Source organism: Anastrepha ludens, chromosome 6, assembly GCF_028408465.1.
Source record: "Anastrepha ludens isolate Willacy chromosome 6, idAnaLude1.1, whole genome shotgun sequence".
In the NCBI taxonomy this organism is placed as follows: domain Eukaryota; kingdom Metazoa; phylum Arthropoda; class Insecta; order Diptera; family Tephritidae; genus Anastrepha; species Anastrepha ludens.
In genome coordinates this window covers 1,699,470-1,722,808 of record NC_071502.1, presented here as the reverse complement: position 1 = coordinate 1,722,808, position 23,339 = coordinate 1,699,470, and the positions used below count along the sequence as shown (strand labels likewise).

The window sequence follows — 23,339 nt, the reverse complement described above, 5'->3', positions numbered from 1 at the left end:
AATAGAAATGAGAAGAATGAAAAGATTCGAATTTTGAATTATTACAAATGCAAAATGATGCTAAGCCGAACACGCACAAAGCGGCGACAAAAAGGTAGCAAACAAGGTAACAAATGTATATAAATCGGTTTATAAGGTACAGGAGTAAAAAAAGGGATGCAATCGCGATTGGTACAAGCCACAGAATAAGAATAAAACAAAATAATATAGTTGGGTATTATTAGGATTTAATATAATTGTATGGAAAATTCGCAGCGATGCATGCATGAAATACCCTAAATCAAAAACAACAAAATCAAGGCAGCCCATTTTACTTTTCGTTCACTTTTCTCTCAGTCCACCCACTTGCTTGTCAATTATTGTACTTGGTACCTACATCAAATGGTGATGCCGCCACTGACATGGGATTGACCACACTGAGCGAGTGCTAAAAGTCCTCTACAGTTGTGCGAGTATGTAAAAGGTGTCCGGTGGCAGAATTTGGAATTAAATGCGAAATTTAAAAAACAACTAATGATAAAAATTAATCTCAACAACAACAAGAAGACAAGTGGGACTTTTTTTTTAATAATTTCCTCGAACTGGTGACCATTACGTCGGATAAACTCTTGGAATCTGGTCTTCGTACTCCGTGCCACTCGCTGAATAAGTGATGTCGGGAGGCCATTAACCTCGCGAACGATAGTTTTTTTTAGGGCCGAGATGGTCGCTGGGTTTAGTGGTAAGATCGGGCGACCTGGATGGCCAGGACACTACTGTGGGCAAAAAGTAATGTGAATTTATTTGTCAAACTTCGCGGGATTAAAATTTCGCTCTAGTTATTTTTTCCATGAGTTGGCAGCACTGTTAATAACATCTGGGCCAATTTTCATGTGAATGTCATTATCAGTAATACATTTACGTGTTTACCAAACGTCCAAGAGTACATTTTTCAATTTTTACAATGTCTGATTTGATTGAGCAGAGAAGTGCCATCAAATTTTGTTTGCGGAATGAAATTTCGGCTGCGGAAACGTTTAGCATATTGCAGAAGGCATTTGGTGATTCGACCATGTCGCAGAAAAATGTTTATAAGTGGTACAAAGACTTCAAAGAGGGTCGAGAACGTGTTGATGACTTGGAGCGCTCCGGACGACCATCGACGTCAACAGATGACCAACACGTCAATAAAGTGAAGGAGTTAGTGGTCAAAAATCGTAGGTTGACTGTTAAAGACCTTACTGATATGATCGGAATATCAGAAGGATCTGTGAAAACCATTTTGAAAGACCATTTGGGCCTACGAAAAGTCAAATCTCGTTTGGTACCGAAAACTCTCAATTTCTTGGAAAAAAGTCGTCGCGTTGATGTGTGTGAAACAATGCTTTCAGACTATCAGGACAAGCTCAAATGCATCATTACGGGAGATGAGACTTGGAATTATGCTTACGACCCTGAAACAACCGACCAATCAAGCGAATATCGTGCTAAAGGCGAGGCCAGACCGAAAAGAGCACGTCAAAGTCGTTCAAAAATGAAGGTCATGATGACAGTTTTTTTTGATTTTCGTGGTGTGGTGCACTATGAATTCCTTCCACCTGGCCAAACTGTTAATAAGGAATATTCTTTGAGCGTTATGCGTCGTTTACGTGAAGCAATTCGTCTAAAAAGACCAGTATTATGGGCCAACAACTCTTGGTTTTTGCATCACGATAATGCACCGTCTCACACTGCACTCGTTCTTCGTGACCATTTCGCCAAAAATTCCACGCATATTATTCCGCAACCACCGTATTCGCCTGATTTGGCTCCGTGTGACTTCTGACTATTCCCAAAACTCAAGAGACCACTCCGGGTAACGCGTTTCGAGTCGATTGAGGAGATAAAAGCTGAATTGAAGAAGGTGCTGATGGCTATACCGGAAATGGACTATTTGGCATGTCTCGGGGATTAGAAAAATCGTTGGCATAAGTGTATTTCATCGAGAGGGGATTATTTTGAAGGGGATGAAATTGATTTACAAGAATAAATAAAGATTTTTCATTTTACAATCAATTCACCTTACTTTTTGTCACCGAAAGCAAAGAAGAAATCTCGCATATATCGCCATGAACGTGTGCGGCGTGGTGCCATCTTGCAAAAACCATGTGTGTGTCCCTCATTATTGCTAGAAGATACTCATGCAGCTTACGCCGATAAGAGCCACCGTTAACAGAAATTTGCTTCCGCTTGACGATTTTCAAAAAAATACGATCCAATTATTCCACTGTTTGACAATGCACACCAAACCGTGACTTTGGGTCTGTGAAGTGGCGGTTGATGTTTTCTAGTTGGGTTTGTCTTTTAAGTAACTAATATCGGCAATTTAACTTATTTCCACTTTCATTTAAATCAAAGCGGGTTTCATCGCTCAATAAGATTGCATTTGTCTCGCAGAAATTGTAATCGTTAGCGGTGGAGAAATCTGAGGAGAGAAATCTAAGATCCTTCCTAAATATTTCATGTAAACAATTTTTAGAAGTCCCCTCACGCGGATTATCTGCGCAAACTTTTAGCAGTTTGGGTCCTGGCTGGGTCCCGGGCGTGCATTGTTTGTCACCGAACTTATTGCTCGGAGCCTTCGCACACATGATCGAAGCAGTTGCATACGAATCGTTGACCTTGAAATTCCGCCCGTTCACTGCTACGTCGAACTATTAAATAACCCGCACAAATAACAAAACTAACGCGGCCCCTCCCCGCTTGTACTCTCATCGAGTAGGGAGAAACTTTAAATCTGAAACCTAATTCAGCCACCGAACACCCTGTACCTAAACCGACATACCTAGCACATACATAACATGTCCATGTGCCACCCTACTGGGTACTTTGAGCTCACTCTTGCGTGGGAGTCAGAGTGTTTGGGTCCAAGGCCGGATGGCACGACATTTTTTGGCAAATAGCATGAACATTTTTACTTTCTTTGCCTCACCTAATGGAAAAATTACATTTGACTTTTGGCTAATAAAGAGGAGTAAAAGTTTGGGCATAGAAGTAATGAATAAATTAGCTCAATATTTATTTGTGAGAATTGGCGAGTGCGTGATTGTAAGTGTGGTAGAGATTTCTAAGAAATATATGTAAATATGTAAGTTTCAATTGACTGGTAAAGAATTCGATGTCTCGTGGAGCCAACTCAAGCAAAGAGAGAAATCTACTAAAGTTTGGACGTTTACATTTATATAAAACATAATACATTTTAATTGATATACCCATAAATATTTTTTAACGCGAGTTTTCTAACAGAATTTCTTTAAAAAGAAAACGATTCGTGCTAATTTTTTATATATTTTTCCAAATATTTCTACTGCTTTCGATGCATCACCAAGCGGAAAATTTGTATGTGAGAGCAATAATAGTTGAGCGATATTCCAACAACTTTGTTTTCAGCCTCTTAGCTCACGAGCGACATGCTTAGGTCAGTGCTTCCAAGTTTAAGAAGTAAAATTTTACGGATCATGCTTATTCTTTCCCAATTTAATAGTTCATTGCCCATTTGTTTTTTTAGATGTATTTTGCCTCGTTTGCTTTTCTTTGATCACAATAAATATGATAATTACTTTACCATTTTTTCTTAGCAAACTGTCACAACAAAAATTGTTCAGTGCTGCCAATTATATGTTTTTGCTTTGTTCACTGCTCGCCAGGTGGTGATAAATCGAAAGCAGTGAGTAATTGCTCTAAATGTCATTAAGTACTCAGAGAGAAAGGGAGTGGAATTGGTTAGAGTGTAATTCCAAGATCGAAGATAGTAACATCACTTAAGCGCTGATTTAATTGTAAATTATTGAATGATATTTCTCTCAGTGTACATCTAACATGCAAGCGCACGCAGCGTCCATTTCCCTGAGACACTTCGGTTTAATATCTTTATTATTCCACAACTACACGCACGCCACGCGGAGAAAGTATAAGGATTCTTACCTATGTATGTATAAGTACATGCTTGTACTCTTACGTTCATATGTCTGCGCTATGTACTTATGTATGTCAATGTACACATTTGTATGTATTCATCCATTCAGTCAGCTGTGGACAGACAAGAGCCAGCAAGGTGAATGTAGTGCATCGCTTCATACACAAATATATATCAATATACGAGTGTATGTACGAGTATGCATGCTTGTATGTATGTATGTCTGCGCACAGATATACATATATATACTTCTCCAAACAATTGATGTGGCACGTGTCGTTGCTTTTCCAAGCATTCGTCCAACAAAGCGCATGAAACGGAAAATCACTAACGTAAATTACATAAAAAATGAAAACAAGCACACGAGAAGCAGCAAACAGCAGTTGAACCAGCTTTGAGCACTTTTTTTACGAAGAGCAACAGTTTTATTGTATTAATACTACTTTATAGACTACTTGCGCGTCATTGAGGTGGGAGTTGAAGTCTTTAAGCAAATGCGGCAGAGGTTAAAGTAATATTTTAAGATTTACTACATAAAGCAATGTCTGAGTAAGAAGATCTCACCAACTTTAAAGTGAGGTATTTGAACTAAAGATGTCTCTCTTTTTCGCCATTTCTCAATTGAAAGTGATATAATACTTTGCGGTTGTCCGATTTGCACAATCAACTTCGGATCATCATTTGTGTATAAGCCTAATAATCTTTCCCTTGGTCATCTGTGATCAACCTAATATTGTATTTCAGCTGGTATTTTAAAAAGGTCTATTTTCAGGCTCAAAAACTAAAATAAAAAAATTAATTGACCGCCACGAGGAAAGTATGAAGTTTGTTAAAAAAGAAGATGATTTTTCAAATCTAAAATTTTTTACCTTGTTAGTTAGTAACTCGTATCGAACGCTTCTTAAAACGCGAGCAAGCTATATTTCGTCGTCACAAGAGCTGTATTTACCAAACCATCAGGTGAGTGGCGTTCGCCACTTTACATGCTCTTATTTGGCTTTAAGAAGACATTCGACACAATCAAACGAGAGACAATATGGCTGGCGTTGACTAGAAAGGAAGTTCCCCCTAAGATATTTCGCTCATCAGAGCCCTTTATGTGAACTCCGAACTGGCAGTAGACGACGTCATGAGCCAATTGACTCTGCACAAAGGAGGCACCGTATGGAGTTTCACCCGATATCTTAAGGATCAGGTCTTTGCCGATGGCATCGGCCTCCTCTCTCACAAAATCATTGACATGCAAGCGAAGACGGATAGACTAGGACTGGAACTGTATGAAGTCAGTATTTTTGTACGGAAGTGAAACATGGCTGGTTTCCAACACCCTCACACAGAGGCTACAATATTTCGTCAACGAATGCCTTCGCATCATCTGTATTCTGGCCGAACACCATCAGCAGCGACGCGCAGTGGAGGCCAACGAATGGGGAACCAATCCTATGGCAAATCGAAAGCAGAAAGTAGCGATGGATAAATCACTCGTTTAGAAAACCACCAGATACCATCACAAGAATGACACTGGACGGGAATCCGTAAAGGAACAGAGGTCGCGGTCGGCCAAAGAATACTTGGCGAAAGGGGGCGACGCAAAAACAACAGCCCAGAACCTTTAACGAAGGAAGAGTCTTGTCGGAGTCCTATGCTTCCGAGCGGAGTGAGCAAGAAAAGAAATTGTTAGTAACTACATACGAACTACTGTTCGGAGCAGTTATTGACATTAGTCGTGTTCAATCCCAAAAAAATTTGCAAGTAGGCGTTCGTTAACACGAAATAATAATAATCCATCATTCGAAAATTGAGAGAGCTGCCACTTCGCTGGTAAGATGCAAAAGAAAAGTTCATTTTGTACTGGATTCATTTCATTCGCGAAATCAAACGATCTGTAATGGTTTGTTTGAACTTTTTGTAACCACACAAATTTATTTTTTGCGGAATCTGGTATTTTGTGCCTATCTTCTGTGCTTGTGCCGTTTTGAAATTTGCAAGTTATAGTATAAATAGAGCAATTTTTTGGATAACACAAATTTTTTCAAATAATTTCTGTGGATATGATCCATTTGCAAGTGATGTAAAATTTTTCGTTCTTTAGCTTTTTTACTTTTGCTTCTCTATGGGAAAGAATTTTCACTACGTTCTTGAATTGTATTGATGATTTTGTTATCGAACACAACTACTATAAACCATTTTGAATATTTTAATTGTTTTTGACAGATGCTAGGAGTAGAAATGTTTTAATTTGCTTTGCAATTTTCGTTTAAATTTTTACTAAAGGAAATGTCGCGCAAGCATCGCTAAGCAGCTTTTGGATGACGTCAAAAACTGGGAGTCGCTCTGCAAATTTGAATGAAACGTAAATACATTGTCAACGTTTTTTTTCGACTACAGACAACAAATTGTGTTTGTAATATAACTTTCGTTCGCATCGCAATTAAAATTTGCAACGCATTACAGAGTAGATCGGCTGGTTTATTATTTCTGGATTCCAGACTAATTTGAAGGAGACAAGATACATTTCATTAATAAGTGGAGGGGTCACAATGGACTAGAACTACATTTTTATTATTTTACTCACCTTCGAGAGTAGTTGACTTGAGGCTATTAAACTTTTTCAGGAATCGAAATCCAGAAACGTATGCTATATTAAAAGTAAAAAAAGAAAATAAAATTGAATAGAGTCCTTTTAAAGTAAGAGAATATAACTAGCTGGGTTCAACCAGAAAGACTACGCCCCATTGGAAATTTTTTTTGCTTCTTTATTCTTATTTCTTAACCTTTTGGATTTTACATTTGTAATAGTTTCTTTTCAGAAATTGCACCCAGTTGAACGTGGAAAATCTGGAAATGCTTCTCAAATCGAGAAGCCTCGCAAATTACTCGCAAGCCCCGCAAAAAATTGTATATATTCATTCTTTCCGCTCCACAGTGAAGCATAGGGCCAAAAAAATTAGTATATGGTAATTAATTTATTTCTACATAAAAACAACCGCAACTAATTTCTTACACGTTTTGCGCATTTTGCAGTTGATTAACAAGAGGGAAAACCTCTACGAGTTCATTAATAGATCAATGAAACAGCCAACAACAAATGCCCCTACAGTTCATTCATAAAAACCGTAAACACACGTATCATTAAAAACGTCACGAAAATCTGTCTCGAAGACAGATTTGTCTTCCTCAAAGATACTTTTTTAAATAGTTATATTTATCTCTTTTATAAAAACAACCAAATAACAAAAAAAAACACATAGACTCAGATGTATAATTATATCTTATCCGAGTAATAGATTTAAGTGTTGCTGTTGTTCAATTATTTTAGTTTTATTGAGCTACACACACATTAACAAACAAGAAGGAAAAGCGTAGCTATATATATACAGAGGTATATCTCTCTCAACGATGACTTCCGCAAAAATATTTCACAGAGAGAATTTTGATGTAGAAATTTTTGAACAAAATAAAGCTTTCACAATCTGAATTTAATAAATATAGAAGGGTCTATAAAACTTTTGTTATTTAATTTTCAAAATTAGATTTGAATCCAAATGATAAAAATGCAATTTGTATATCCAGTTTGATGTAAACCATATAATACTTTTATGTTATTTTATGAATGATACTTATTTATTTATATTTTCAATTTTTCCATGCAAGTGACTGGCATCTACATACACATACATACATATGTGCCCATAACAATGAAAATGGTCTAAGTCCTATATTTCTTGTTTCGAGATGTATAATGAAATGCATTTGAATAAATTTATTATGAAAATGGAATTTTCTTGCGAAAATGTCGTTTTTAAAGTTGGAATAGACTTAGACCATTTTCAAAATTAACTAAATGTCTTGTAAGTGATTTAAAGTTCGAAAGGCCCATGCGTTTTATTCGAAACAATAACATATAACAATAATAATGAAATAATTCATGAACATTTATTAATTATTTCAAAAAAATAATGCATTTTTATATTTTCGAGTTTTTATTATTCTTAAAATGTTTCTGGAAAACTAGAATAAACACTTAATATCTCTATGCTTTTCTCCGTTACTGGTCTATTGGTGGCGTATAATGGAAGTAGCTTAAAATTGCCGTATTTTTTTTGGCCTTCCTCTTTCAGGTGAAATAACCAAAACGTGAAATTTAGAAACATCTAAAGAAGTTTTATAAAATATTTTATACGGTTCGATTTTCAAAAATCTCATTCATTGTATTTGCTGTCAAGACAGATTCTCCCGCAATGTTTGTTTACTCGTCTTGGTGTTGACTCTTCTAGTGAATTCATGGCAATAATATCCGACATTCGTTTTATCGAAAGTGTATTTCTTCTTCTACACTTTTCTGTTAATTCATAACAATGCTCAGGGTTGTACAAATAAGTTGCTTTTCGGTAAAGAGGTATGCCCCGATACCAACAATTTATGGTCCATTGTTTCAATATTTGTATTTGAAGACTGAGCAATTTTCATCCATGCCAATGCTACTTTAATGTTACGATTTCGGCCTGAAATTTATGATTCTACTTTCTGTGCAACTTTCTGTGAAGTTGTGGTTTCATCCCATACATTCTTGACACGGTTTTCAGGGAAATAAGTTTGATCGCCAAAAATCGCCTTCTGAGGAAAGTATTCCTACCCAGGCTCTGGAGTAGGATTTTAAATTAAGTCCATAGGTATAAAGTGATTTAATATGAACGTTGCACTTTGAGAGCATCTGGATTTTCTGGCATAATTTTAAAATGGCATCTATTTCGCTATTTCTAAGTTTGAGTCGCAGCAATGATATTAATGAGAAGGGTATTGAGTACCTACCCGAGTAGTCACAATGTGTGCGCATATATATGTTTGTATAGCGAAGCGAGTATGTAATTATTTTGACCTCCTCATCAGCTGCACTGCTAGCCTCCTACCGAGTCAAAGTAAACTCATATTTCTGCTATACACACAAATCTATCACATAACAACATCGGAACGCCCAAATCCAATTCGATTTGTAATGCCATCAAGCTAGTGAGTAAATCTTTAATCACGCACTCCAAAATGACAAAAAAAAAAACATAAAAACATAGTCAGATTTCAAAAATTCCAGCCATTAACGCAGATGGGATGGTTGTAGCTTTGCATGAGTCCAACTCGGTAGATGGCAGAAAAAGGCATTTATAAGAACAGTAACTGAAGAGCAGACGAACAAAACCAAAATGAATAGCAACAAAAACAAAAACAACATCAACCAACAGCACCACTAAAACAAACGAAAGTGAGACCATCGAACATGCCACCATTTACTACTGAGTGTCGAAGCGAAGTTGCAGCCCCAGATTAACACCAACAATGGATTGAAAGTTGAAAGGATACTATAAATCTTTACAACAGCATTACTCACAAGCAAGTACACTAGTTTGAAAACAAATTCCTTCGTTGCGGTCTCGAGCCGCAGCATTTGCGTGTAGATTTGCGCATTCGCACAAATGCTTTAGGTGCATACACATACATACGTATAAATATATATGAATGACAAGAACAAGCAAACATTGTTGTAGCCCTCGGACTCAATTTCTTTAACACTTTCCAGCTGTTGGGGACATTTGCGAATTGTCACATGAAGTAAGTCGCAAAATTACATTTGACAGTACAACACAAATAAACAGAAAAACTTTATATCATGAAATTTTACACTCTTGGAATGAAATATTACAACTTCACCGAAACTCTGGTTTAGAGCTAACTCTTCGAACAGGTGAACAAAATACGACTTGTGGAATGTTGGCACGACAGTGGGTTCCTCCCAAAATAGGCATATAGAATAGACATTCGCATAAATGGTGGAAAAGACTATCTTTCGCCCGCTCTACCTGCATGAACACCTACCTTCCAAAGACCTGTAACAGTTGCGGTGTTCGTCCTCTGGATGTTGTACGACGACCATGTTTTTCTTGTTATAGTGCATGTAGTTAATTTCTCCCCCCTTCTTTCGGCTAAAATATAGTAGGGTGAGGCAATGTATGTATTTGATATCTCCGCAAAACTAATACGGCTATGCAAGATGACGTTGCTCAACACCAGCAGCGCCGTCAGAATTGAGAAGGGCCTCTCCAAGCCGTTTGATACCAAACGAGCTTTCAGACAGGGTAGCTCGCTATCGTGTGACTTCTTTAACCTGATGTTGGAGAGGATCGTACGAGCCGCAGAACTTAATCGCTCAGGCACAATTTTTTATAAGAGCGTACAATTGTTGGCGTATGCCGATGATATCGACATCATCGGCCTTAACAACCGCGCTGTTAGTTCTGCCTTCTCCAAACTAGATAAAGAGGCAAAGCGAATGTGTCTGGTGGTGAACGAGGACAAAACGAAGTACCTCCTGTCATCAAACAAACAGTCGGCGCACTCGCGCATCGGCACCCACGTCACTGTTGGCAGTTATAATTTCGAGGTTGTAAAAAAGTTCGTTTATTTAGGAACCAGCATTAACACCGATAACAATGTCAGCCTTGAAATCCAACGTAGAATCTCTCTTGCCAACAAGTGCTACTTTGGACTAAGTAGGCAACTGAGCAGTCCTCTCTCGATGAACAAAACTAACACTCTACAAGACTCTCATCATGCCCGTCCTAACGTTTGGCGCAGAAGCTTGGACGATGACAACATCCGATGCAGCGACGCTTGGAGTGTTCGAGAGAAAGATTCTGCGTAAGATTTTTGGACCTTTGCACGTTGGCAACGGCGAATATCCCAGACGATAGAACGATGAGCTGTATGAGCTTTACGACGACATAGACATAGCGCAGCGAATAAAGATCCAGCGGCTACGCGGGCTGTGTCATGTTGTCCGAATGGATATCAACGCTCCGGCTCGGAAAGTATTCGATGCGGTACCGGCTAGTGCTAGCAGAGAAAGAGGAAGGCCTCCTCTGCGGTGGAAAGATCAGATCCCGTACCAACTTCCACCGCCTCTGTTATATCTACTGCCGAATTTTTTCTTGCTAGCTCATCTGCTATCTCATTACCCTTTATATTACTAAGACCGGTAACCCATATCAGAGTAATTTGAAGCCAATGACCAAGCAATTATAATTCCTCTCAACACTGTAAAACTAGTTTCGATGAAATGGAATTGGAATATAAGGCATTGATAGCTATTTGACTGTCTGAAGAGATAGCTACTCTTGCACCAATTTCTTGGTAGTGTTTTAGAGATTTGCATGCTTCTCTGATTGCTAATGTTGTGCCTGGAACACTCTATAATTTTGCATATATATCTTGTGTTTCCTCTAAATAGGCCAAGTAATCGCCGAAGAGATTGTGAGAAAATTTACGAGTTGTTTCTTCTTTCGCTAGGAGTCGATTGGAAAAACACCAAATGGAGCCAAGCCGTTTTCGACTTGACTAATTGCTTTCCCTAATGCCAGCAGGTATCGCCTATACTTTAAGGTAGGAGAGTCTTAGTCCATTCGACCAAATAAGACATATTCCAGCTCTGTGAAACTTTTTCTTATTACTCAAGAGCAGTTCAACTTCGAAGGAATTACCAAGCGCATTATTAATCATGGCAGGATCGTTGGAGTCATTCTGTAGAGCTAGTGGGAGACAACTACGGAGGTAGATAACCAAATTTTGCTAGTAACTTACCTTACTTTTAATTTATGAGTTATGGACAAAGTCTTGAAGCTTAATTACCACACTTTATAAAAGCTTTAACCCTCAAAGACGTCACTAACCGCCAAATGTAATTTTGTTTTAGTAACACTCCTATAATATGTTTCTACCAAAGTCAAACTCATGGTTTGAGGTTTTGGGTTTGAGAAAATTATCAACTGTTTCCACTGCGTGTTTGATGAAAATTGAGTTTAAACTACAATTCGTTCGTTTCAATCTTGTGTATGTATATCTAATTTTAGACGTCGACAGCCTGCAAAACACTGTTGCCATTTTTCGATAAGAATATAAGATCAAAAACAGAAAAATCACGTAAATGAACTCTAATATCACCATTTAATATTAAAATTCATCCAAGCCCAACACAAACACGCTGCGAAAGGTGGGTTTGAAATGGGTTTGGGTTATAATATTTTTATGCGCTTTGACCAATGTTTTGACTGGTATTTGCGCTTACACACGCTAATGGTAGCAAACCCAAAATTAAGCTGCGGTGGGCAAATAAAATTGCCGATGAATTGGCCAACCGTGGTTCAGCGGTTACTACACAGGAACCAGAGTCAATGATCGGAATCAGTTATGCAGAAATCATAAATTGGACCAGCGATTATGTATGCAATTTACAAAAAGAACGTTGGTCCAGTCTAGAACGCTAGAACTGTAAAGTGCTTTGTGACAAGTCCGAACAGAAAAATGACGAACTTTCATCTAAAACTTGGAAGAAAAAACATTCGTTGATGGTCGTTATTACCACAGGATACAACCCATGGGGTCTGTATATGACCACCATTGGAATTATTAAGGACCCGATTTGCCTGTTTTGCTTAGAGAACTTGGATGGCACTGAGTATTTTCTCTGTGTGGGATAGAAATCCAAAACCATACACATCACAAATACATACATACATATGTACTTATATATAAAATAGTATGCGCATGCACACATTAGTGAGCTTTGTATTTAGTTATTTATTTATTTATTTACTACATTCGTTTTTTCATTTCTTTAGGCAGCCCAGGCGGTGCCAAAGGCCAGGGGCATCTTCGTATGTTAAATTGCCATTTGGTAAATTTTAGTTTATGTTTTCTTGCATAGACAAAATAGAAGAAAAATTGTGTTGCCACGAAGCGACAGGTGCCGCAGCAGCTATTCGATTGCCGTCATTTAGATAATATGTATGTTTGTATGTATGTGTGTATGTGTGTTCATTACACATTTGTGCTTAACTTATTTATTTGATTTTTCATGCGCTCGAGCTCTAAGATAAATGAGCTGTGAACATATTTTATGAAAAAAATCTATTTTAATTAGAAGGAACATTGTGAAGGAGGCAAACAGATGAAGATGTTTTTTTTAATTATTTGAAATCGCCAAAAAATAAAAAACAAAAAACAAAAGTATGGATATTATCTTTTTAATTTATTTTTATTATATTTTTGTATCTCCACATATCGAAATATCTATGTATATTTTCAATGTGCTTCAATATTATTTCCCAGTTGACCTCGGACTTCCAGTTGGAAGATAAATATTTTCTAAACAAGAATGGCTTGGAGCTTATTGCACTTCGAAAAATTTATTAAGAGCAGAAAAATCTGCACATTGCCAAGACATTACAATATTACTACCAGGCTTAAAAGGTCACAGGAGCATTGCGGGGAATTGTATGGCCAACGCGCTGGCTAGACAGGGCATCCGTATTATGAGAGCAAATCGGGTTCTTACGGCTATCTGTGATCTGGTTTCAAAAAGATGGCCTCCGAGTTAGCCTAGTAAGCGCTGAATGAGAGCACTAGCAATTAAAGACGCGCGATACATTCGGTCGCAACTCGCGATAGTGTTGGGTGTTTTGACTGGACACTGTCCAATGAATATTCGACCGGTGGGACTCAGCATAACTAAGATTACCCTTTGCAGTAGCCTTCTAGTATATGGAGGAGGCATCCTCTCAACACTGCTACAAACAATCGATGATCATTCTACTTTTGGCTACTCATATGAAATTGGGTTCTTTATTCAGATATCTACGCTAGAAATATTCACAAAACCATTAACATTAAGTTAGTCTTATCCTTTGAGAAAGAATAATGGTTGCTTGGGTACCTGGCCGTCAGAACAGAATGCTATTCATTGTTTTTTCCTCTCTTTAGAAATATTTGAAGAGGTTAGAGTTCTATGCATGCAATGAATTTGTGGAAGTTGTTGTACATTTCTCGTGTATGTTTGTATGGATATATCAACCAAAAGGCATCTGCTCACATTTGCCCTCTTCAATTTTCCAGCCGTTGCTGCAATTGGTCTCCGATTTCAAGTGTCTCCGTTTGCTTTTACATCCGAATACTGATGCTATTTTTGGCATTTTTCCCTTTTTTATATAGGCTACTGATGGCTACCCTTCTTAATGCTACCTTATACCTATATTACGCTCAAGTGGCTTAACAGCTCAGTGCATACGTCGACTTACAGGCATGCGTTGAAATACATTTAAGGTGAACCTCTGGTCCGACGAATAAAATAACGAAAATTGAAAGTAAGTTATTTTAGTAGGATGCCTTGCCATGCAAGCGAAATTACTGACAGTCCTACCATAAACCTTGATTTGCTAGACACTCGAACAGCAAAAGTCATCAAGATTTAGCGATGTCCGAGTTAAGTCACTTCGCAGCTACCACACAGCCTTCGCCTTTACGGATCGCTGGAAAGGTTCCTTTACGTTTTCGATATAACTTTTATTCACTGGCTATCACTTCTATTCTATATATTGACGCTTGCAAATGCAATGTTACAGTTTCAGGCCGCCTCCGAACGGCAGATGGTTTTTATGAGGAGTTTTTTCGTGGCAGATACAGTCAAAGATTTGTCATTGCCGGCCGAGCCACTAATAGAGAAGCCCCTTTCTATTATGTTGGTGTTTCATGCCCAAAGCGGGTTTCGAATCTACGAACTTCAGAATGCTAGCGAAGCACCAACGCATTCGGCCATGGCCGCCGCTATACACTTAAAAATTTCAAAACTTTCACAAAACATAGCTCAAACCGCGCTGACAAAGAGCTATACGCAATCTCTCATCAAATCCCTATTGTCACAACTTTCACTTTCCCCTAAAGTTCTCCTCGCAGCTCTTTGTGGGTAATTATTAATGACTTCTTACTATACATTACACCTTTCCACTGGAAGCCGCTAATGTGGAAGAGAGCGCAAATCAGAGGGAAATCGAATTTCCTTTTTAAATGCGACTTTGATTTTCATCAGGAAATTTCTTCCCCTCAGCACCAGAAACAAAGTATTGATTTGTGTAGAGGTACATACGTCGGCAGCCGTGTTGGTTGGCATATACTTACGTGCATACATTTGTACTAGAAATATATGTGCGTCTGTAAGTTTATATTTATGCCCGCACGCAATTCGTCGTCAACATATTTTTCCATTTTCAATTTGCTTCTCAACTCATCCCTCTTCTCCTCCCCCACACATATTTAACAGCCAACCATCCATGCTTCCATAAATATTAAGTGTTCAATGTAATTGTTGTTGTCTGTTTTCAAAAGTAATTAGAAGTGTCTTCCCTTCTATGGGTCTTATTTTCCATAGACCTTCCATTCTTCCTCTGCCGACGTTGGTTATTGCCTTCCGTCTCAACGGAAGCAATTAGAAAAGTGATACAAGACTAAGTCGTAGCCAAAATTTATAGAAGCATAGAAGTTGTTTCACTTTTGTCTTTGTAATGGCTGTTCGTGCTACAAGACAACAGCGAGTGGCTGGTTTACGCTTAATCTCCATGGCAAATATATGAGAAGGCGGTATCATCTTGAGTTATTGAATAGGTTTAAGGAGTTTTTAAACAATTCTTTTTTAAATTATTTTTACTTATTTGGAACGCGCGGCATATGCTCATCCTCACATGACTGCAAAAGCGGGAGCTCAAATTTTTTCACAGTTTTCAAACGTTTTTCAAATTTTCCCAGTTTTTTACCAGTATGGAATGGGAAATGGGGAATATGAAGAATCCGAACATCTAGTCATCGGTGCAGAAGTCAACGTCTTATTCCCCATTATGATGAAGTAGAAATAAAAAGGACGAAGCTGAGCTTGAGATATTTCCCTACCATAGAAATATTGTCAGTCATATTCGAACATTCATATTGACATAACGAACAGATCGTTTATTAGGCTGAGGTCATGGAGAAGTTCATAAGGAAATTAATACATTGCGAAGCTTGTAAAATAAAATAGCTTAGCTTATTGAGCTGACAAGCCACGGTCTGGTACCACATAAACGAAATGGGTCCATGGTATTACCGAAGACATTCACAACGAACTTTAATTTCCTTACTATTGTTATTATTAGGCCAATGTGGTCTGAATTTTCAGTGTCCATTTCACAGTGTCGGCATATGATGGTCTCAAGGAGGCCAATTTTGTTTAAGTGGTATCTCAGGCTACAGTGACCTGTAAGGTAACCAGTTAAATGTCTCAGGTGTACTCTGCTGAGTGAAAGTAGCTTATCAGAAATTCCTCTGTCCGGCGTTAGGAATTGCTTCGCTTGTCGCTGGTCGATAGAATTTCGTCAGTGTTCCTCCCACTTCCTGAGAAGTTCGTTAATGTGGTCCTTTTTAAGTCCACAGAAAGGCTGAGGACTAATTGCAGGCATGTTTGCCCCTTTTTTAGCTAGGTGGTCCACTATTTCATTTCCCTCATGTCGTTCGTGTGCAAGAACCAAACCTAATAATACTGTGTTGAAGTTCCTTAACATAGTGAGAAGGTTCAAGCAGTTATATATCATTTTTGAGGTGATTGCAGTTGTTAGAAGAGCTTTCAAAGACGCCTGACTATCTGAAAGCATGCAAATGTGGGTTCCTCTCATTTTTTTACGGAGGCATTGCCTCACACATATCTCAATGGCATGTATTTCTGCCTGGAAGATTGTTGGGTACAAACCCTTTGAAGTCAATTTTTTGAATTTAGGCCCATTGATTCCCGCCCCTGTTCTACTATCCTCTAATTTCGATTCATCATACCATATCTGGGATCCAGGTTTGAAAGTGATAGAAATATTTTTCCAAGCGTACGGTTCATTAATAAGAACTTTCTGAAAGTTCCTGAAGAGAATAGACGAGCTTCTTTTTCAATTAAAATGGGAAGCGGCAAAGAATGCTCTTGTGGTGTTTTGCAGTCACGAGTAACCTCACAAGCTAAACACATAGAAGAGGCCAATATTTCAAAAAATATCCACTATCTCGAATCCAACGGCGATATGAATCAATCTACGGCACAATTGCACATAAAACGATTCCAGGAGGCACAATGCAACACATGTTGGAGCATAAAAACGTGCATATTCTTACAAAGGCACATACAGATGTGCATACATTCAAGCGTACATATAAGCAAGTGTAAAGGAATCGCTGAATAATTCAAGTGCGTCAGATGCGGCACACATAAATTAACATTTTGCACAAAATTAATCTTGTAAACATAAATACAGACCTACACACATACATATATTTGTACATATTGGTATACGCACCGAAATCGAAATTCGCTCGGAAAATATAAAACAAAACCTGAGAAAAAGCGCTTACAAAACACATGTGCACACAAACATACATACATACAGATGTTACTACAAAGAAAATTCAGACAAACAATGCCTGCGAAACGCCAGCCTCTCGAACGGTGCGCGCAGGCAGCGAAGGAAGTGTGTGTGACAGCGGGTGGTGGTTGAAAAATTTAATTTTAAATTCTAAATCAAATTCGAAAATAGTTTCGAGTGGTGTATTTTTAAAAGAAAAATTAAGGCAATGATTTTCTTGAAAATCCAAAATTATCCTTTTATTTATAAATTCGCCGGCGGCATGCCGATGAGTACGCCACGCCACCAGTCTGCCGTGCGCATTTATGAAAATGTTTATCAAAAAAATTTAAAATAGATGCACACAAAAATTTTATGGGTCGCAGTCGCATGCGAAAAACGTGAGGTAGGCAGATTAAAAACAAAAAATATACAAAAACAACAAATGCAAAAGGAAAATAGAGGGAAGGATTGCTCCAAAAGGGCAAAGATTTCTTATTTGAAGCAAACGGAGTTGGACTCCAAATTATATGAAACGCAAAAGAAATAATAAAATAAAGTGAAGTAATAGGAATAAAAAAGAAAACAAAAATTAGAAAAAAATCTGCAAATATATAAAAAGTAGATTAAATTAATTTAAATAGAACAAACTACAATAATACATAATAAATAAAATTTATTAAATAGAAATAAAGAAAAATAAAAATAAAATCTAAATAATTAAGTAGACAAAAAAAATTAAATAAAATTGCAATAAATACATTAACAAAATAGAGCAAACGAAAATAATAAAAGAAAAGTAAAATTAGAAAAAAATGGAAAATTAAATAAAATTAAATAAACAAAAAAATAAAATAAAATCAAAATAATTAAATAAACCAAATAAAAAAATAATATATTATAAAATAGGAATAAATAATTTAAAAAATTTAATATAATAGATATAAATACGTAAACTAAATAGAACAAAAGAAAAGAAAATTAAATTAAATTATACCGCTTATTTTATTTCTTTATCTGTGTTCTAGTTTATTTATTTATTTATTTATTTATTATTATTACTTTTTTTCATTTCATATCTCAATTCATTTTTAGCTGAAGCTGTACATACAACAAAATTTTCAAAACCCAAGCATTACGAAATATTGCATTACGCATGAAAAACAAATAAATAACAACAACAAATAGAAGAAATTAAATCGTGAACTGTGAAATAATGTAGCAACGCAACAACGACGCAACACCATGGCGCAGACACGTCAGCGCAACAATCAAAATGGCCGCCAATCGTGCTCCGCCATAGGCCACAAGCGCGCCAAGATGCAGACTAGCAACTCATTAGGGGCCCCTGAGCCCGCGACCACCTCTGCCATAATTTCCCCCACACACCAACCCACCAACACATAGAAATATGTATATGTGTTTGCACAAATATGTTAGTGTATTAGCCACCACAAATCCTCCGCTTCACTGCATCAGTGAACGAACACCTTTCGGACCAGCAATGCCGTCAGCGGCCGACCCGTGAGTGAGAAAACGATCCTCATTTTTCGAAATGTGCACTTGTATAGGTGCATTGACGTTGAGTGTGTGAGTGCATCCATGCAAATGTATTTTTCTTTTGTATTAGTGGCACGTCTAGCAATTCCTGCTGCTCTCGTGCACGTTATGCGCCTGCGCCATTCTGCACATCATTTCACTAACACTTGCAGACAAGCATTGGGCGATCTGGCTATATTTAGAATTTCCGAACGAAGGCACCAACACACATAGATGTAATTGAATGCCGATAGGTAAGCATCTGATGTGATCGCATACGCATTTGACTCTGTGTTGGTGATGCTTTGCGATCAATGTGGCCCACAACTGAGGTAACAGAACAAGCGAGGATCACCTACACCAGCAAACAAGACCGTCCGAAACAATACAAATACGAGGAAATCTTTGCACAACTTTCGAGAACCTGTACATATACTTAAAGCATCTCGGTCAGTTTCCACCTTCTGTGTGTATCCAGTTTTCTTTCTCTTATTATTCCAATACGTTCTAAACGGCAAATGCTGTGCACCACTCCCTTTCTCATTCTTCGCTTATTTATCTTTTTTTGCCCAAGTGTTGTGTAACTTTTTCGATTTTTCTGTATTTCTATGAATGTGTATAGAATGCTTTAAATGTGTACGTGCGTGTATATCACCATGAGCCACTACTCACCACTACAAACTGCATCTTTCATGTTGCTGCATCTTTGTATTGGTGATGATTAAATTACACATTTCTTGAAACAAAAAAACAACAGGAAACGCTGTTGCTGTTTGTACTGTTGTTGTTTGTTAAAAACACGATGCTCCCTAAAACCTGTGTATCTCATAAACTATTCGACCGACTGACAATAGTTAATAAAATGAAGGATCTTAAAGTTTTGATTTTATTTTTTTCCACCAACCAACAAACCAACTCGAAAGTCTAAATTCCTGCAAGTTGTGTTTAAATTGTGTATATTTTGACTAATTGATTGAGAAGGAGGAAATAACTTCACGATTTTTCTTCGTCACTTCTCAATAGGATTACTTTCTCACTTTCACACTTCTCAATAGGATTAGGGATAAAGTTTCAGAAAAAAGGTGTTGGTAAGCAGACTTTGAAGCCATTTTGCAGGAGATAATCTACGCAGATACATTTATAAGTTATTATAAATTAATTAAAAATAACACAACCACAGCTGAATGGACGCTATGTGACCAAAATGATATTCTTGGCATGCGTTGTCATATGCTTCCGACAGAAGAGAAGCCTAATCCGAGTTAGAAATCAGAAATTCTCTAGCGGAAACAGACTTTCAGGAATACTCATTAACTGAAATTGGAGATCTGAGTTCAACATTTATAAAAGGTCAGATAAGCTGTTACGAAAGGTTACTCGCTGATCATAGCAGCCCATTATGCTTAGAACAGAAAGCTTTTTGAGTATATTATAGCCAAAATTAAACTTCGCTGTGAAACGTAACATAACAATCAATCAGCATGGTTTTATGGACTTTTGTCAGATTTTTGTACGTCAGCTTTCAATAATTATATTCAAGCTAATACGGTTTTATTCGGATTTTTTGAAAGCTTCCGGTAAAACCTGCCACTCAACGTTAATTCCACACTAGTAAGTTTTGGGTTTTACTCTATTTTCCTTAAATGGATAGAACCGCACCCTTTCAATCGTGAATATGTAGTCATTTTCGATAACTTTTATATGCGGATGACTTAAAAATTCTTAAAACTGTACTAAGAATGGCTTATTCAGACATGACCCAGCCAACGACGGCGCTGGATTTTTATTCGCTGCTCTATATCTATGTCGTCGTAAAGCTCATACGGCCCATCGCCTGCGATACTCGCCATCGCCAACGTGCAAAACACCAAAAATCTTCGGCAGAATCTTTCTCTAAAGCATTCTAAGCGACTCCTCATCGGATATTGTCAGTGTCCATACGATTGGATGGGCTGACGAGAGCCTTATAAAATGTTAGTTCTGTTCGTCGAGAGCAGACTTTATTACTCAATTGCCACCTAATCCAAGGTAGCACTTATTGACAAGAGAGATTCTTCGTTGGATTTCAAGGTGGGTATTGTTATCGGGGTTTAATGCTGGTTCCTAAATAAACGAAGTCTCGTACCACCTCGAAATCATAACTGTCAACAGTGACGTGGATGCCGATACGCGAGTGCACCACCTATTTGTTTGATGATAGGAGGTACTTATTTACTTTCACTACTTGGGGACTCAATACATCTATAAATACTAAGTTCAGTAAATTGGTATAATTGGCTTCGACTAATTAAGGAAAACCATCACGGATCATTGTTCTGTTACCTATAAACAGAAAAATAGTGACTTATAGCCTATTCACGCAAGGTAAAGAGTCCATTAAAGACAATCAACGCTCGAGCAGACCAACTAAGGCGACGTCCTCTGACATCGTTGAAAAAGTCGACAAACCTGTTCTCGAAGGCCGTCTATCATCCCCGATCGGTTTGCATAACTTCCATAACTATTTTGGAATGCCTAACGGTAGCGCGAAATGGGTGCCGATTGTTACCAGATGCGAAACTTAGATTCATCATTGGCTGGAAAAATCATGATTACAGTTCTTTTCCATTCAGAAGGCTATCTTTTCAATCGATTATAAAGAAAGCGAGTACTACGCTGGACTTTTAGAAAAATTAAAAGATGCTATTAAGAACGGGAGGTGAAATGGAAAGATGACTCAAAATGGACTTATTTTATTGCGCTCATTCACAAGAAATTCAAATCAAAAATTTGTATTTCAAAGAGATAGTTTTCTAGTCGCATTTATCGATAAAAATTAACTAGTGATTTTCAGATATTTATTGTTTTTTTTTCTGATATATATTGAGGCTTTTTTCGACATATTGAGGTTTTCGGTAAAATTGAGTAACGATTATTGAGTTTTATGTTCTACTTTAAAAATGCAAATATCTTTCAATGTATACATCCATACGTAAACAAAATACTTCCACATTTTTGTTTTAATATTTAAAATTTACATTTGCCAACACGCCAATAAAATGAGAATGAAATCATCAGCAGTATCGAACAGCGTAGGCAACTGGAAGGCCGTGGGAAGGCTTGTTGCTGTTGGCAGCTGTTGCTATAGTAATTGTTATTGTATTATCGTAAAGCGAATTTTCGAAATTTAATTAACGCGCATTTCTCAAAAAATTGCAAAGTACTAAAGTTACGCATTGAATTCTCCAACAACTTAAATGGAAATGCAGCCCAAAGTTTGGCGCAGGCGAGGCAGTGCAGTCGTTCGTTTGGTGTTATGGCGCCACCGGATATTTGTTTTTGCATGTCTGTCAAGTTTTGTAAACCATGGAATTTTATCAAATGATAGGTAGGAAACGACGCATTTACACAATTGTAATAAATCGGTTGAAATTTACAGAAAATTTCTTTGCTCACAGTTCACCGAATTAGTTTAATAGTGGCTATATAACTAAGAAATTTTCAACACTTTTATATAAAATATTTCAAATTTTAAAAGATGCTTTCTTTAAATAATACGTAAATTCAGAGGAAGTTATGGCAATGATGATAGAACGTGGGAAAAACACATTACCAGGTGAAAGTAAAAATTATGTAAAACCAAATACATTGTTAACTGTAAAAAAATATGCTGTGTACTTTTTCCTAACGGGCACCTCTCGTTAGCGGACGCCTCCAATAAACGAAAGATGCACCACTCACTTAGACTTAACTATTAACTTTATATTAATTAAAGAGATCTTTTAAAATTTGACGTACTCGAAATTGACTTTACAACTATGCTCTAGTGGACTTTTTTTGTGTTAGAATTTTATGTAATTCGAATCTGTTAGAAACAATGTAAAAAAAATTCTTCTTCTTCTTAATTGGCGCTATAACCGCTTACGCGATTTTGGCCGAGTTGAACAAAGCGCGCCTGTCGTTTCTTTCGTCTATATCGTCGTAAAGCTCATACAGCTCATCGTTCCATCGCCTGCGATATTCGCCGCTGCCAACGTGCAAAGGTCCAAAATTCTTGCGCAGAATCTTTCTCTCGAACACTCCAAGCGTCGCTTCATCGTATGTTGTCATCGTCCAAGCTTCTGCGCCATACGTTAGGACGGGCATGATGAGAGTCTTGTAGAGTGTTAGCTTTGTTCGTCGAGAGAGGACTTTACTGCTCAGTTGCCTACTTAGTCTAAAGTAGCACTTGTTGGCAAGAGAGATTCTGCGTTGGATTGTTATCGGTGTTAATGCTAGTTCCTAAATACACGAAGTCTTTTACAACCTCAAAATTATAACTGTCAACAGTGACGTGGGTGCCGATACGTGAGTGCGCCGACTATTTGTTTGAAGACAGGAGGTACTTCGTTTTGTCATCGTTTTGTCCTCGTTCACCACCAGACCCTTTCGCTTTGCCTCTTTATTTAGTTTAGAGAAGGCAGAACTAACAGCGCAGTTGTTAAGGCCGATAATCTCAATATCATCGGCATACGCTAACAATTGTACGCTCTTATAAAATATTGTGCCTGATCGATTCAGTTCTGCGGCTCGTACGATGCTCTCCAACATCAGGTTAAAGAAGTCACACGACAGCGAGTCACCCTGTCTGAAACCTTGTTTGGTATCAAACGGCTCCG

At 37.5% G+C, this 23,339-nt stretch overlaps 1 protein-coding gene across 15 annotated transcripts in view; it reads right to left on the bottom strand.

Moving 5' to 3' along the window:
* Nucleotides 1–23,339, bottom strand: part of LOC128867489 (myocyte-specific enhancer factor 2) — a 205,278-nt gene that overhangs the window by 75,957 nt on the left and 105,982 nt on the right. For 14 of the 15 annotated variants that reach the window (XM_054108723.1, XM_054108735.1, XM_054108737.1 and 11 more), the window contains one exon: nucleotides 6,510–6,572. The exons of the other annotated variant lie outside the window; for it this stretch is intronic. The gene's annotated coding sequence lies outside the window, so the exon portion shown is untranslated. The remainder of the gene's footprint in view (nucleotides 1–6,509; nucleotides 6,573–23,339) is intronic. 15 annotated transcript variants of the gene reach the window in all.